Here is a 15,957-nt window from a genome sequence, read left to right as displayed (position 1 = left end):
AAAATGATCTATCAAAATTAATTGTGAATGCCCTAATCCAATCAAGTCCACCTCATTAGGCAAACATTTAAATTATTAAGTTAAATAGTGGGATATTTCAATATAATCTTGTTATGCTATTTTTATAGCAGTACAAATGCTGTCTACAGATGGGCTCAGCTTCCCAGCATTGCCACTATTGTTGATAGCACTTACCACTTCCATCACCAGATTTCACACCTGTATGACATTGGTCCCCTCGCTGACACTCACTTTCCCACTCCCTCATAATTACTGATGGAACACCTACTATGTGCTAAAACTTCAAAGCTAGAGAAGACCTTCAGGATTGTTTCGTCACCTGTTTTTGGATAGGAACTGGGATTCTGAGAGGCTGCATAATTTTTCATGAATCAGTGTGTGGCAAAGCTGCATAGAGAATCCTGGCTTCCTGACTCTGCATTTATCCTTCTGCTCTCTTTTTTCACTCTCCTGAATTGGCTTCCCTGTCCATCTTCCCCTCCTCTTTAATTCAAATAGAAATATAGAAATAAAATAGATCCAGTCCATGCTGGACATGTTTTGAATAATTCGTATTTTGCAAAATGACTCTTTCATCCCCCCAATACTATACATGATGTATTCCCAACCTGGTTGTTCTTCTTAGAGCTTTAAATAGCTTGTCCTTTCCAAATTCCTCCAGCCAGCAAACAGCTATTCATCATTCGATATTTCCTTGAAGGCCAGCCCAACGGAGACATGTTTGGAAGAAATAAGATCTGGATGTCTCAAATTCCAGCCCCTAAATTAGTCTCTGGGTATGTGTATGTTGTAGGGAGGAAGAACAAAGAGGAAACAAACAGGAACTAAAGCAGGCCTGAGGTGGAGGCAACTCTAGGGGCCGGATGCCCATACTGGGATTCAGAAAATACACAGTCCTGTCCTTACCAGAGCCCCTCTCCTCTGCCCCTTAAGGGAGCATGTCAGGGCTCCCTGGAGATTCAGATTTCACCCCAATTATGAAGGCAGGGCTGAGGGACCTCTAGATCCTAGCCTACTCTTTGACAGTAAGTGAAATGAAGACTTTCCCTGTGTGCCGTTCTCAGTGTCTGGCTCACACGTGGACACACTTCTCTTTTCCTTGCCCTTGGGGCCTGAGTGAGACAAGACATTCATGTCGACCAAGGCCATTCCCAAGGGGAGCTAAGAACAGAGAGGATCATGAATCTGGATAATCCACCTTGCAGAGTTTAGCTGGTTCTCTGAACAAGGCCCCAGGGCTGCGTTATGACTTTCATGAGTCCTGGTAGGCACTTTTGCCTCCATGGGGAAAGTCCTCCATAAAGCAGTAAAAAATTAAAAAACTTAAAATTATATTTTATGACTACATTAATATAAAGAGGAATATATTAATAATATTAAATACAACATTTTTTCAACCTAAAGCTTTTTTTTTTCTTTCTGATTTTAGAAGAAAATATTTTTGTGAGTCCCTTCTTAATGGGCCCTGGGCTCTGATCCTACTGTGGTTAATGGACAAATTGGCATTGCCAGGCCCAAGGGCATGAGGCCCAGGGAGCAGAGGGGTCCCACTCAGCTTCCATTTGGTAGATGAACATCAACCCCAATATCATCAACCCTGGAGATGTTGCACTTCTTTGGAAGTGAGCAAGAGAGAAGAGCTTTATCTTCAGCACTCTTATTTCCCATTTCCTGTTTAGGCAAAAACTGAAAATCATTGGTGTAGGAAGATGCCACCCTCTTTAATATCAATCAAATTCAGGTTCTCCAAGATTATCACTGAAGGGTGATGATCTTTGTTGCTTGTCCTCTCAGTCTGATTCCTTCTGCCACCATCACACCAGTACTATGTGCAGAACATTCTTCACATACTAAAATCAGCTCATGCAGGGTTAGAGTTGTCCAAAAGACCTTCCCAACGCAAGTAAACATAGAGAACACTGAATTCATGACACAAAAGGGCCCATAAGAACAGAGATGTTTGTAGCTATGACTCAAAAGAGGTCCTAGATAGCCTTTGTTTAAAGGGCCATAGAAATTGGAAACCTGCATGTTACTGTGGGAGTATAGGTTGGTACAACCACTTTGCAGAAACACTGGCAGTATCTGTTGAAGTTGCCACATGACCCAACTTCTCTACTCCTAAGTACTCCATTGAACCATATGAAATTGCCAACATCTAGCTGTTTTTGATCTACAGAAATAGCAATTTGATTTGATTCAACCTAACATATATCCTGGAGAAGGCAATGGCACCCCACTCCAGTACTCTTGCCTGGAAAATCCCATGGACGGAGGAGCCTGATAGGCTGCAGTTCATGGGGTTGCTACGAGTCGGACACGACTGAGCGACTTCACTTTCACTTTTCACTTTCACACATTGGAGAAGGAAATGGCAACCCACTCCAGTGTTCTTGCCTTGATAATCCCAGGGATGGGGGAGCCTGGTGGGCTGCCATCTATGAGGTCTCACAGGGTCGGACATGACTGAAGTGACTTAGCAGCAGCAGCAATATATATCCATCAGAGAAGGAAATGGCAACCCACTCCAGTACTCTTGCCTGGAAAATCCCATGGATGGAGGAGCCTTGTAGGCTACAGTCCATGGGGTCTTGAAGAGTCGGACATGACTGAGCGACTTCACTTTCACTTTTCACTTTCATGCATTGGAGAAGGAAATGGCAACCCACTCCAGTGCTCTTGCCTGGAGAATCCCAGGGACGAGGGAGCCTGGTGGGCTGCCGTCTATGTGGTCGCACAGAGTCGGACACGACTGAAGCGACTTAGCAGCAGCAGCAGCAACATTTATCCAAAAGACACGTGTACATATGTGCATTAAAAGTCAAATGTAACAGTGGTCAAGCAGAACTATTCATAGTAAGCAAGTACTGGACACTGAAAAACCCCTCAACCAGAGCATGGATAAAGAAATAATGCTTTGTTCATAGAACAGTGCATGCAGTGAGGATAAATACATCACAGCTATGTACAACAAATTAGAGAGCTCTCACAAGCACAATGCTGATTAAAAGAAGCCAAACACAAAAGGGCATATGTTGCATGATTCCCTTTAAATAAAATTCAAGTGCAAACACTGTTAATCTCTGCTGTTAAAAGTCAGAAAGGTGTTTTGTAGAGAAAGGGGACTAGGTGTTGACCTAAAAGGCACTTGACGGAGGCTTTCATGATCTGAGGACCAGTTTCACGGGCGTGTGTACTCTACGTAAGTTGCACATTTCTCTATATGTACATTTCCCTTTCTTAAACAGTTTAGCTAAAAAAAAAAAAAAAAGTAGGCTACAGAAGGACTCGGGCAGCTGTTGGGGCAGAGACAACACCAGCTGGCTCCAGGGGCGACTGCGCCCTGCCCTCCGGTCCTTGTTTGTGCCTTAGCAGATTTTTTGACCATTACCTAATACAGGCTCTGTGCCAACTGCTTCACAGGCTTTATCTCACTTAATCCCCAACTTAGCATGATGGTGAATCCTATTTTTTTTTTAATTTTGAAAAAAGATTTATTGACATATATGTCATTGACATATTGACATTGATTTATAATATTAAATTCAGGTGTACAGCAGAGTCAGCTATATGTGTATATATTTTTTTCAGATTTTTTTTTCCATTATAGGTTATTACAGATATTGAATATAGTTCCTTGTGCTATATAGTAAATCCTTGTTGTTTATTTTATATACAGTAGTTTATATCTGTTAATCTAATATTCCTAATTCATCCCTACCCCCCTCCCTACCCACACTATGTCTGTTAGTCTGTTTCTATTTTATAAATAAATTGATTTGTATTAATTTTTAGATTCCACATATAACTGACATCATATAATATTTGTCTTTGTCTGTTTGACCTACTTCATTCAGTATGATAACCTCTAGGTCCATTCATATTGCTGTAAATGGCAATGAAGTGAAGTGAAAGTTACTCAGTCGTGTCCAACTCTTTGCGACCCATGGACTGTATGGTAGTCCGTGGAATTCTCCAGGCCAGAATGCTGGAGTGGGTGGCCTTTCCCTTCTCCAGGGGGTCTTCCCAACCCAGGGATCAAACCCAGGTCTTCTGCATTGCAGGCTGATTCTTTACCAGGTGAGCCACAAGGAAGCCCATAAATGGCAATAGCTCATCCTATTTTATGACTGAGTAATATTTCATTGTATATGTATACCACATCTTCTTTATCCATTCATCTGTTGAGGAGACTTAGGTTGCTTCCTCGCCTTGGTTATTATATGTGTGTGTGTGTGTGTGTGTGTATATATATATGTAGTATATGTATATACTGGAGTGCATATATCTTTTTGAATTAAGAATTTTCATTTTTTTCAGACATATGCTCAGTAGTGGGATTGCTGGATCATATGGTAGCTCTATTTTTAGTTTTTTAAGGAATCTTCAAATCATTTTCCATAGTGGCTGTACCAGTTTACATTCGAGGTGGGTCCTATTCTTATCCCTATCTGATGGAGGGAGAAAATGGGGAAAATGATTTTTGGAGAACCTAAACAACTCATCTAAATGCACACAACTTTTAAATGAGCGAACAGAAACCAGTATCTAGTGCTAGGACTGTGTTCCTCCCAAGCCCTCGCTTGATGTCCACACTCCAGAATCAAAGTAATCAAGATTACCCCAGACAACTGAACATTGCAGCTCTCTTTGATTTGGGTCCAGATTCTGCCTCCCTGGACCTTTTCTCTCTGTTCCCTGTTCTTGTCCTGACCAGCATCGTGACTACCCACAAACCTGTAAGATCCCTCAGAAGGTGCCAGGGCCATGCTGTTGGGGAGATCACTTATCTGGTTTAGCAGAGATGTGGTTTCCCCATGGCTGCCTGTTAGGCCAGGCCCAGCCAGCCCCTGGGGCCACAGAAACCCTGTGGTTTATGCCAGAGACATACCAGCTCCACCTTCTTGTGCTTATGTTCTACTTTGACTTAAGTTGTGAGTGTACCTTTAAATGTATCTGTGTTGGTTTATGTGAAAATATGATATATGGAAAATTATGTAGCTGTGGGCCACAGCAAAGGCAAACTCAGCTTCTGCCTTCTCTGACCACTAACTCAACCTTGCCTGGCCCCAGGTCTTCCCACAGCACTATTCCTGTTCCCTGTGAGTGTGGGAAGGAGTGCCAAGAATAAAGGCAGGAAAGAGCACTTCCTGAGTGGGCTGTGAATCCATTTACGAACTCTTTTCCTTTAATACATGCAACACCCCTGAGAACTGGGTATCATTACCCTCATATTATTGCTGAGGAGTCTCAGGGAGGTTCCCTGTGAGGGCTGCATCCTTGGCATGGGATGGTGTGGCAGGTAGAACAAACGGATGATCATTCAGGGCAGCCAGAACCCCTTCCTCTGTCATGGTCCATATTCAACATTCTCAGAGTCCTTGCACTGGGTGTGGACACAGAGAGATCGCTGTCTGCTGATCTTGGTGACATTAGCAAGGCACATGCTAGAGGCAAACAGGCGGGAGCCAGGACCTCCCATGAGGGGTAATGAGAGTAAGATATTAGCAGGTAGGAGTTCTGGTTCCAGCTCTGCCACTCACTCCATGTGGCCTTGAAAAAATGACTTCCCCTCCGGCCCTAGACTTTCCCATCTGGGCAATGAAGGAAGGGGATGTGTTGATGTCTGCTGGCCTTCCCAGCTCTAGTCCTCTGGCATCTGTGAAGAAGTGCTCTTGAACCTAAATCCTGAGATAGTAGTACCATCAGCGAAGTAGTCTAACATTCCCCCAGAATGGGAAAAGCAGGAAGGAACTTGCCCTCTTGGTCTCTGAGTCTCTGGGGGTCTGAGTAACAAAGACAATCACAGCCCTGATCTAGTAGGGATGGGAGTCATGCAGGTCCATGGGGCAGCTGCCGGCTCTGGGGATCAAAGCCCACAAAAGGCATGGGGTACTAGGTAGTCAGAGGAAGGATCAAGAAGCTGGGTCCTGATAGGGAAATTAAAACAGCACTGGAACCCTGCCCACTTGCTGCCACTTCCTATTTTATGTACACAACTCCTGGACCCCATGCTCCCCAGCTTATGACTCAGGGGTTCTGACTCTGGAATTCATGCCCTTTGATGCTGTTTGCAAAATGATACTTGTAAATGCATTATGAGCATGTTTCTGAGTTATGAGACAAGAAGTTTTCATTAGATCCTAAAAGAGCTTAGACACACCCACCCACACACACACAGTTAAGAACTTCTCTTCCAGTTCAAACATATCTCTTCTTCACTCCCCCCACCTTTTCCCCTTATACAGGCTCTCATCACGGGTGTCCTGGACTATCGCAATCACCTTCTGTCGGGTCTCTTTGCCTCTAGCCTCCTCTTTTTCCAATTCTGTTTCCACAGAACCCACAACTCCCACCCCTTCCTCAAATTCAGCTTTATCAGTCTTCCTTGACTTTGCATTGTCTGTAGATAAAGTTCAGGGTGTTTAGCTCAGCCCACAAGGTTCTTCTGAATGTGAGCCCTGATTCTTCTCCAGCCTCACCTCCTGATAACCCCCCTCCTGGTGCCCACTTAGCTATGGTCATGTCCTGTGATACTCAACTCCAGCCTGCATATTCTAGTCTCTCTGGTGGAATTCCCTGCCCCCTTAGTTTGTTGGACTCTTAAGATGTAAATACCTTGAGAAAAGGCTTAGTCTGTCTCATTCATTGCACTATTCCAACACACAGCGAGTGTCTGGCACAGGCGACATTTAGTAAATATTTGCTGTGAACAAATAATTGACTGAATGAATCCTTCATGATCTAGATCAAGAGTTCCCACCTCTTGAAGTTTCCTCTGCCCTCATGGTGGTGGTAGTCATTCTGTTGAATTCATATCTCACTGTACTGCAACTATTTTTGCATTATATGTGACATTATTAGGTGACAGTATATTTGTCATTACTATATGTCACTGGACTCTAAACTCTAACTTCACAGACCCAGTTTGATTATTTTTTATATCTGCAGTACCCAGACCAGGGCTTGGCACCTACCAGTTGCTCTACAACAAATGTCTCTTAAGTAGATGGGAAAATGAATGAGTGCCCACTCAAACTCATACGCAAGCCAATTTTTGCCCATCAAAATCCTATTCATTCCTTGAGGTCTGTCTGAAGTACTGCTTCCTTCCTGTTTACGTTCTTTCCCTTGGCCCCAATTTGATATGATTTCCAGCCTCTCTAAGTTTCCCTGGCGTTTTGTCCAACCCTCTCTCATGAACTGATTTCATCCTCCCTACTGCTAGGAACTTATCAGGAAGCTCTCCTTTACTAATCTGCACACTCCTTGAACCCTGGCGATGCATTTGTCATGTTCTGTATCCACCCACACCCTTGCCTGCTAACCCAGTCCTAGCACAATGCTCAGTGCTATGATAATGGATTTGTTGTTAAACTGAATTGCATTTTCTCACTTTTTGGTTGGATCTATAATTTCTTCTCCTTAAACATGTGATAGCTTCTACTTTTTACAAAACCTTGCTCTACAAAGAAGAAAGAGAAAGACTTGCTGGCCAGCGTGGAAGCTTCAGGGGAGCATTCAGCTCTTTGTGTCCTTCCGATACACACACCTCCAACCAAAACTGCTAAGGGGAGGGCCAGCCAACCGCCAACCCCCCCCTAGGAAAACTGACACAGCCAGGCATTCACACTTCAGGAAAAATAAAAATGCGGAACAGGGGAAAAAAAATCATTATGGGCCAGAGCCATCACACAGTGAGAAGCACTAATTATTCTGTGTAGCCTGAGTTTTTCTTAGTAGGCAAACTCTTTTGAATATTAACAAATATTTATTTAGGAATTAATAATTGACATCCATTAAAGCATAATTTATGGAGAGTGAATTCCTCTTGGTTTGGGTTTCCACTGCTGTGTTACATCTGGCAGTTCCAGGAGTGACTCTTCTTTTGTTAGAAGCAAGATGCAGGGGGAGAGCTTGAGCTGGGAACAGGCATGTGTTCCCAGTGGCCGCACAGAACAAAGTGCAGCAGGAGGGCGCTGGGTTGGGGCGCAGCCCTGACACTGCAGTCCTGTCTGTGTGGTCTTGGGAGAGTTCCCACCCTCCAGAGCCTCCCTTGCAAGGCTAAGAAACAGTCATCTTTATGCCTACCTTGATTTAGGGTGATATGCTTGGTTGCAAGTAAAGGAAATTATATTGGGTTGGCCTGAGCAATGAAGGGGAAGTTTGGTAAGCAACTGGATCGTCTCCTGAGGCCCTGCCCAGGGATATGGCTGGGCCTCAGGAGCCCCTGGGACCCAGGGCTGGTAAGCTCTCAGCTTACTCTCTGACTGTCACCTCTGCTCTTCTCCGGACACCTGCTGTTCCCATCTCTTCTTTGGACTCCATGACAAAAGCTGCCTCCCTGCAGCCCCCGAGCTCTCCTGACACAGTGATGTCATAGCAGACAACATGAATATCCCATTTTGTCCCCATTTCTACTTGCTCTGAGTAGTACTGGCTGCTTAGTGGAGAGGATCCTGTCACACAACCAACCATGGAGAAGGGCACAGGGTCATGTCTACTAAACCACCTTCCAGGTACCATTCATTCAGCCACCATTGAGTGAGACCCCACTGTGTGCCAGGCACTTTCTGGGTGCTGAGCTATGAATGAGACAGAAGGGTATATGGATCAGAGGGGTCACTCTTGTCCCTGAGAACAGGTTGTTCCAAGAGAAGCAGCACTGGCAGAGAATCAACAGGAAACCACTCACTCATCTTACTCTGAGAGGCTGTGTAAAAAGCACAATGAAAGCTCTAAGTTTTTATAAAATTTTAAGAGATTATTATGTTAGTCATTTCGGGAAAAAACTAATAAGAAGTTGGAAAAAGTGTAAATGGAAGAAGGGAGAGAGAAAGCGAGAGAAAAAGAAAGCAATGGAAACAACAGGAAGGTCAAGTTTGGACCAATGTAAGAATTATTTTTACAATTGGAGGCTTTGAAAATTAAAATGAACAGTGGTGAGCTCCCTATCACTCGAAAGTATTCAAGCCCAAACTAGATGACCTCTAGTCAGGGCTGATTTAAAGATCATTCATAAACTGGGCGAAACATGGATCAGGGGACTGAAAGGTGCTATCCCATTCCACAGTTTTGGAAACTGATTTGCATAGTCAAATTTAAGATCTTAGGAGATGTCACACCTCTGGCCTCCAAGGAGAGAGGCTACTTGTCACCTTCCCGGCCTCCCAAGACAAGAGCTTACACCTCATCTTAATGTTAAATAAAAACAGCATTTCATCTCCTCTGGAATGCAAAACTGTGAATTTGAGTGAAATATGCCGTTTTCATTATGTTAAAAGATCTACTCATTACAATCAGGATAAGAGGATGTGAATAAGACAAATTGATCACCACTTTAAATGTATTAATCAGCTTGCAACTCTTGTCACCAGTCAAAACAGAACAGCCAGACATTTATTCTGTCTCAGTTGTGTTTTAGAGCCCATCCCAGGGGGTCGCAGGATTAGTGAGCCTCCGTATGCCTTTTATAGGCAAGCAATCTCAGCATGTTGCAAAAGTTCTTGCATGCTTACAATTAAATAGGTTTACTTATTTTGTGAATGTTTATTGAGCACATACTATGAGCCAGGCATTGTGTAAGGCTTTGGAGATGTAATCATAAGTCAAAACTGGTCCTTGCCCTTTGCACTCTCATGGTTTAGTCAGGAGGCAGATGTGCAAGCAAGCACTTAAAGAGTGTATGCATAATTTCTTAGTGGTATCCAACTCTTTGCAACCCTGTGGACAATAGCCCACCAGGCTCCTCTGTCCATGGGATATTTCCGGCAAGGATACTGGAGTGAGTTGCCATTTCCTCCTCCAGGGTCTCTTCCCAACCCAGGGATCGAAGCCATTTCTCCTGTGTCTCCAGCACTGCAGGCGGATTCTTTACCCCTGAGCTACCGGGGAAGCCCATTGGAGTTGCAATGAAGAAGCTCAAGCACTCAGTTCAGGAAGGACGTGTCTTCTTCTGGTCTGGTAGGGGAAACGGGCTGATGTCTTTGTGGCTGAACTACCACAGGCAGCCCAAAGGAAAGCCACGAACCTGGTCTCAATCCCTCCTAGGCAGTACCTTAATTCCCTCTCTGTCCCTGACATAACAGCCCTTGGAGCTCTGTGGGCTAAGAGGCAGGTCGGGCCAGAATCTCAGATCATCAGGTACAGAGAGGGGAGTTGGTAGAAGCATTTATTCAAACAGTAGGAAGAAGGCCACTCTCCTAGGAAGTGAGATTCTGGGGGGAGATTGGACTGCAAAGAAGTCCAGCATTTGGGCTGGATTAAGCACTGGCAGCCTTCCCAGCCCTGAAACAGTCTGCCTTCTCAGAGAACACAATATCAATTCAAGGATTTGGGTACAAGGGGACTTCCCAGGTGGTGCTAGTAGTAAAGAACCCACCTGCCAGTGGAGGAGATGCAAGAGACCTGAGTGTGATCTCTGGGTTCGGAAGATCTCCTGGAAGAGAGCATGGCAACCCACTCCAGTATTCTTGCCTGGAGATTCCCATGGACAGAGGAGCCTGATGGGCTATAGTCCATAGGGTTGCAAAGTCAGACATGACTGAAGTGACTTAGCCCACATGCAGCACGGACCCTGAGCAGAGCCACTCACCAAGCCTGGGGCAGGAGGTGGCAGCATTTCTAGAGTCAGAGCATGCCAAAAACTAGGCTCCTTGTTCAATTCCAGCACATTGAATGTCCCTGGCCTGAAAACAGGGTGGCAAGGCTGAGCTGAAACGTATGGGTAACTAACCCTACCCTGGGGGTAGTAAGAGCTTCAGGAACATAAAACCTGACTTCTGACCATCATCCCTTCCTCCTTGGAGTCAAGGCCAATGTTCAGAAGACTGTCTAAAGCGTGAGAAGCCTGGTATCTAAATACATGAATTGAAACACTTCGGATTGCGGCTGGGGACTTAGGTATCAGTGGGAAAATGGGGAAGGGGGATGGAACCCAGAAAAGGGGAGGAGCCCAGGAGATTTCTTTAGCTGCCTTTGTGCCAAGCCTCGTGGAAAATGTAGAGGAACTACTTGAGGCCAGGAAAAGCCAGGTGTCTTCTGGCAGGATCCCTTTTACTCTAAGCAATCCATGAGGCCAAACAATCAATCCACTGAGTTGAATTTACAAGTTACCGATTTTTTCTTGACTTCAATTATCTGCTGTTGACGATTCCATTATGAGGAGGGAGAGAGGTGTAAACTCAATCTAGGGGCTTCTGGATCAGGGCATTTATCTGGTTTTATGAGGCTGTGAGAGACCATAATGCATGTTTTATGAGCCCATTCTCATTTTTAATCTGCTTTGATAAGATCGCTATGCTAGAAGGATACAGAAAGTCATGAGCAGGCCCATCTCAAGACAATGATACTGGCTTGGAAAGGTTTTGCTCCTGAAGGTAGGGCCCATGAGGAATTCCGTGCATGGTTGACTCTTAGGATCTTGCTCAGTTAGGGTGGTCTTATCTCATCTTCCCAGACACCCCCTTCATAAAATTCTGGGTGTTACCAGGCAGGAGAAGGCATAGACCTCAGACTGTGACTGAGTGAATTGCCTTAACTTCTGCTTCAGGACATAGCAGAAGCAGCATTTTCCAATGAGTAGCATATGTAGAGAATATAAGAAAAATGGAATCAGAGACATAGGAACTGACAAGATTCTAGGCACTGACTTCTGATCCTGACTCTTAGAGCCAAAGGTTACTCGAACCCTACCTCCCTCACCCTTGACCATCTCCAATCATCTGCCATTTTGGATCTTCCAATCCTGTTCCCTGCTTCAGCTCTCTAATTGGAAAAGAGTATGAATATTGCCTGAGGCAGGGACAATTCTGGTCTCCTCTGCAGTTAGGTTGGGGTTGCGTGCCAGGTCCATAGACTGGGAGTGGAGTCATTTGTGTTGTTTCCAACTCAAAGCTGTTATGAGACCCTGTGAGTTCTCCACACACTCTTGCCCTTCTGGTGGGTCGGGATATCAGAGATGAGTGGTGGGCATAGTTTCTATCCTCGAGTCACTGTTGGAAAAGTCCCTCCAAGAATGCTGCCTGACCCATATGGCACTTGGTTGAGTTCTGTCACTGAGATTTGGGGATTGTTTGTTCTTGCTGTCTGGGTTAGCCTAGCCCAACAAGTACACCAAGCACCTCCTATGAACCCAGGATGGCACTAGGTTATTTCCTACAAATTATCTGAAAACAATCTCATGAACATTTGTGCTGGGAGAGTTTTGGCCAAGTATAGTTTGGGGTGTGATAGGATCTCTACATCCCCTAAGATCCTTTTCCCTTTGTATCTCCATATCTCATGCCAGAACCCTTGGCTCTAGAGACTCTTGGGTTCTGCTTGTTTTTGAGGATTGTCTTGAGAATACAGGCTCTTCTCTTGACTCCATTTTGCCCTGAACTTGACTGTCTCTGGATGCTAGAAAAGTCTCCATTTTACTGAATCTGGTCTACTGGAAGGTGACTAAAGAGTGTATAAGATATTAACTTTTAAATCAGACAAATCTGGGTTCAGATCTTAGCATTACTGTTTCATTCCTATGTAAACATTCACAGTACATAAAATGCTGTTAATGCCCCTGTGCACTTCTCCAGCTTGGACTCTTAGACTAAACTCCAGATCCATGTATCCCACTATCTTCTTGGCATCTTGGACACAATGAGAGCTCTTTAAACCCAGAGCTTCCTTCTAGGCTCCCCCTTCTGGTTAAATGGTGCCTCCATTAGCCCCAATGTTCAGGGCATCCTTGAATCATTTCTCTCCCTTCTCACATGTAGTCTCAGGTCAGTCAGTTCAGTAGCTCAGTCGTGTCTGACTCTTTGCGACCCCGTGGACTACAGCACGCCAGGCTTCCCTGTCCATCACCAACTCCTGGAGCTTACTCAGACTCATGTCCATTGAGTCGGTGATGCCATCCAACCATCTCATCTTCTGTCATCCCCTTACACTTTTAGTATAAATTGCAGTCTAACCATTTACACTTAGAATTGCACTTGTAGTCTAACCATCACCAATTTTCACAGATTCTATTCCAAATATCCCTTGAGTTCTTGTGTGCACTTCTACCTCCACTGTTCTGGTCCAAGTTCCTATTCTCTCTCACCTGGAATAGATAAATAGCCTCTTTACTATCCTTCTTATTGCCCCTGCTCTATTTGTTCTCTGCTCAGAAGCAAAGGATCTACTCAGAAGGTACTTAAGGCTTTGCACTGCCTTTGTGGAGGCGGAAATCCCAAATTTATGTTCAGCGCTGAGTGATCCGTGTACCCTCCACTGCCCCATGCCCTCCTCTCCTTCTCTCCGTGCCCACCATGCCAGCCTTCTTTCCATCCCTGATCAGTTCTCCAGTGGGCCCCATCCTGCCTCAGCCTAGAGTACCTGTTTGCTCCTGGCCTGACCACCTTCAGTCGTTCTTTTAAAACTCAGCTTATATGTCACTCTCTCAGGGCTGCTTTCCCTAAACTCTCAATCTAGATTTGGTGCTCCAGTATAAGTTCTAATCACCCCTTGTGATTTTCCTTTGTTTCAGTTTGCACTTGTATATTTATTTGTGTGTTTATTTTTAATATAACCTCTTTGACTAGACCGTAATCTCCATTGGGAAAAAGATCACCCACAGTGTCTGGCACACAGCATGTACTCTGCACATACTGTTAAATGGATGAAGGGCCGTTTATCGAGTGGAAGGCAGGCGCTGCTGCTACAGAGAGAGCAGGGACCCTAGCTTCAGGGACCCTACTGTAAGAAACACTCTGAGAAGTCTGTATTTACTTACATGATATCAGAGTGAGACGGTGTGGATATAAAAATAGATTATTTTGGACATGGGCTTCTTCCCAGGAATCATTCAAGAACTAACACTTACACAGTGCTTACTATGCGTCACGTGCTATATATGAATCAACTACTCATCGTCACCAAGACCCTAAGAGGTAGAATCTGCCTTTATGTCTGGTTTAAAAAAGGGGAAGCTGAGACACAGAGGGGTTTCGTGACTCACCCAAGGTCACACAGCTAGTAAGTGGCAGAGCCGAGATTCCTGCCTTTCTGTATCCAGAGAGTGATTTTGGCTACTTTATGCTATTCTAGGAAATGTTTCTGGCTGCTCTTTAAAATATAAAATGACTGACAAATGAATTTTAGGCCCACAACTCAGATTGACACCAAAAATAGGGAGATATCATCAGAATTCTGAGATTGTGAGGCACAAGAATGCTAGGACACAGCATTCTTGGCTGTGTCAGGCAACTGGGAAGGCCTGGGGAGACTTGGTCTCACTAACTCACTGTGTGACATTAGTCAGGCCACTTCATTCTCTGAGGGATTGGATTAGTTAATCTCTGCAGTTTCCCCAAATTTAATACTCTAGAATTGTGCCCTTGTCTAGGGAACACTGTTGAGTAAAGTCCCGACTCCCTTTCATTCATTCCCAAGAACCAGAAGCACCCTTTTTAACCCGATCCTTTAAGTACAAAGCAAGAGTTGACAAATGAATCAAAGAGGGAGAGACCAAGGCAGAACTGAAGAAAGAGAGAGGGTGAAACGAGAGGAGGAAAAGAAGGGTCTAGAGCTGGAGAAGGGGAACAAGAGAACAGAGTGAAATTGAAAAGACAGAAAAAGGTGAGCAAGGCTGCCTCCTCCTCTGTGAGCTCCCCACAACAAGAAGGCACACAGGAGTTTGCAAATTGACTCAGTTGCTTCTCTCAGTGTTGACGGCCATCAGAGGCTTTTGACTTGCTCGGAGCCTGGAAAGAGTAATAAAAAAACAGATGATTTAAAAGCCACAAACACGCAGCAGAGATTGCAGATACAGAACAATAAATGTCCTGGTCAAATTGCCGATTGGAGTATCTGTATTAGGGCGTGTTTGTAGTCTCCGCGTGTAGAGCGATGGAGAGACCAGATTGTGGCCGGGGAAGTCACACAACAATGGGGCCTGATGTTTTGTTTCCACTTTTCAAAGGCGCTCCTTTTTTTCCTCCCGGTGATAAGGCCCAGGAAATGGTTAGTGACATGCTCGTGGGAACCTATGGAAAAGAATACACACCGTATCAATGGCGCAGCCGCCGGCCCAGGAGCAGAGCGAGTGGGTGGGGGAGCTGTGGGCTCCCGGCGTGGGCTGCGGCGGTGAGATAGCATTGAGCAGGCCGCCCCGGAGCCGCGCGCCCCCAGTCTGGGGACCGGGCCCCTTTATCCAGCCAGAATGGGTGGAAGGCCAGACAATGTAGCGCTATATTTGGTTTGACAACAAAGGGCCCTAGAAAGATTTGATAGTGCGGGGATGGCCGGGAAGGCGGTGCGAGATGCAGCACAATAAGAGCTTTGCAGAGGTATTTAGCCGGGCCCTTTATGCCAGGAGCATGGCGGGGTTTGGATGTTGGTGTGATGTGTAATGGCTTTGTCTGGACCAGGGTTGTATTTACCAGAGTGAGGTCCCTGGGCAGGGCTGGCAGGGGTACCAGGGTGCTCCTGCTGTCCTCACACTTAGGAGCTTCCTGAGGTCACGCTCCATGACCTCAGTCCCTGCTTCCCCTGAGCCCAGGCTCCAGCAGGCCCACGTGGTCAGGGGGAAGTCAGGGCAGGAAGGGCAGGCCTCTTCAGGGAGCAGACGTCGGCTGAGACTTCCCAAAATGAAAGAGGCAAGGGCAGTTCCGTTCTGGGCCAGGTGTCCCAGAGGGAAGCCCCCAGCGAGGAGGGGGAGGGATGAAGGTGTAGCTTGGGAAGGTGGAGCAGAAGGTTTTAAATGGCTTTGTTTACAAAGCCTGGTCTTCCTGGGAGTGCTTGCAGGAGAGAAGGCAACAGGAATGAGAGTCCAGGCCCCGAGTGATAAGGCCGGGGAGAGTCTGGAGAAATAGCTCTGGGATGTGTGTGTTGCTGAGGGCCTGGGGGTGGGGTGGGGGTGGTTCAAGCAGGACCTCTGCTGCCCTGGAGCCTGGGGGCTTCTGGGAGGAGGGG

Source organism: Cervus canadensis, chromosome 11 (assembly GCF_019320065.1).
Source record: "Cervus canadensis isolate Bull #8, Minnesota chromosome 11, ASM1932006v1, whole genome shotgun sequence".
In the NCBI taxonomy this organism is placed as follows: Eukaryota; Metazoa; Chordata; class Mammalia; order Artiodactyla; family Cervidae; genus Cervus; species Cervus canadensis.
The sequence above is the reverse complement of the archived record's forward strand: the minus strand, read 5'-3'. Positions refer to the sequence as shown.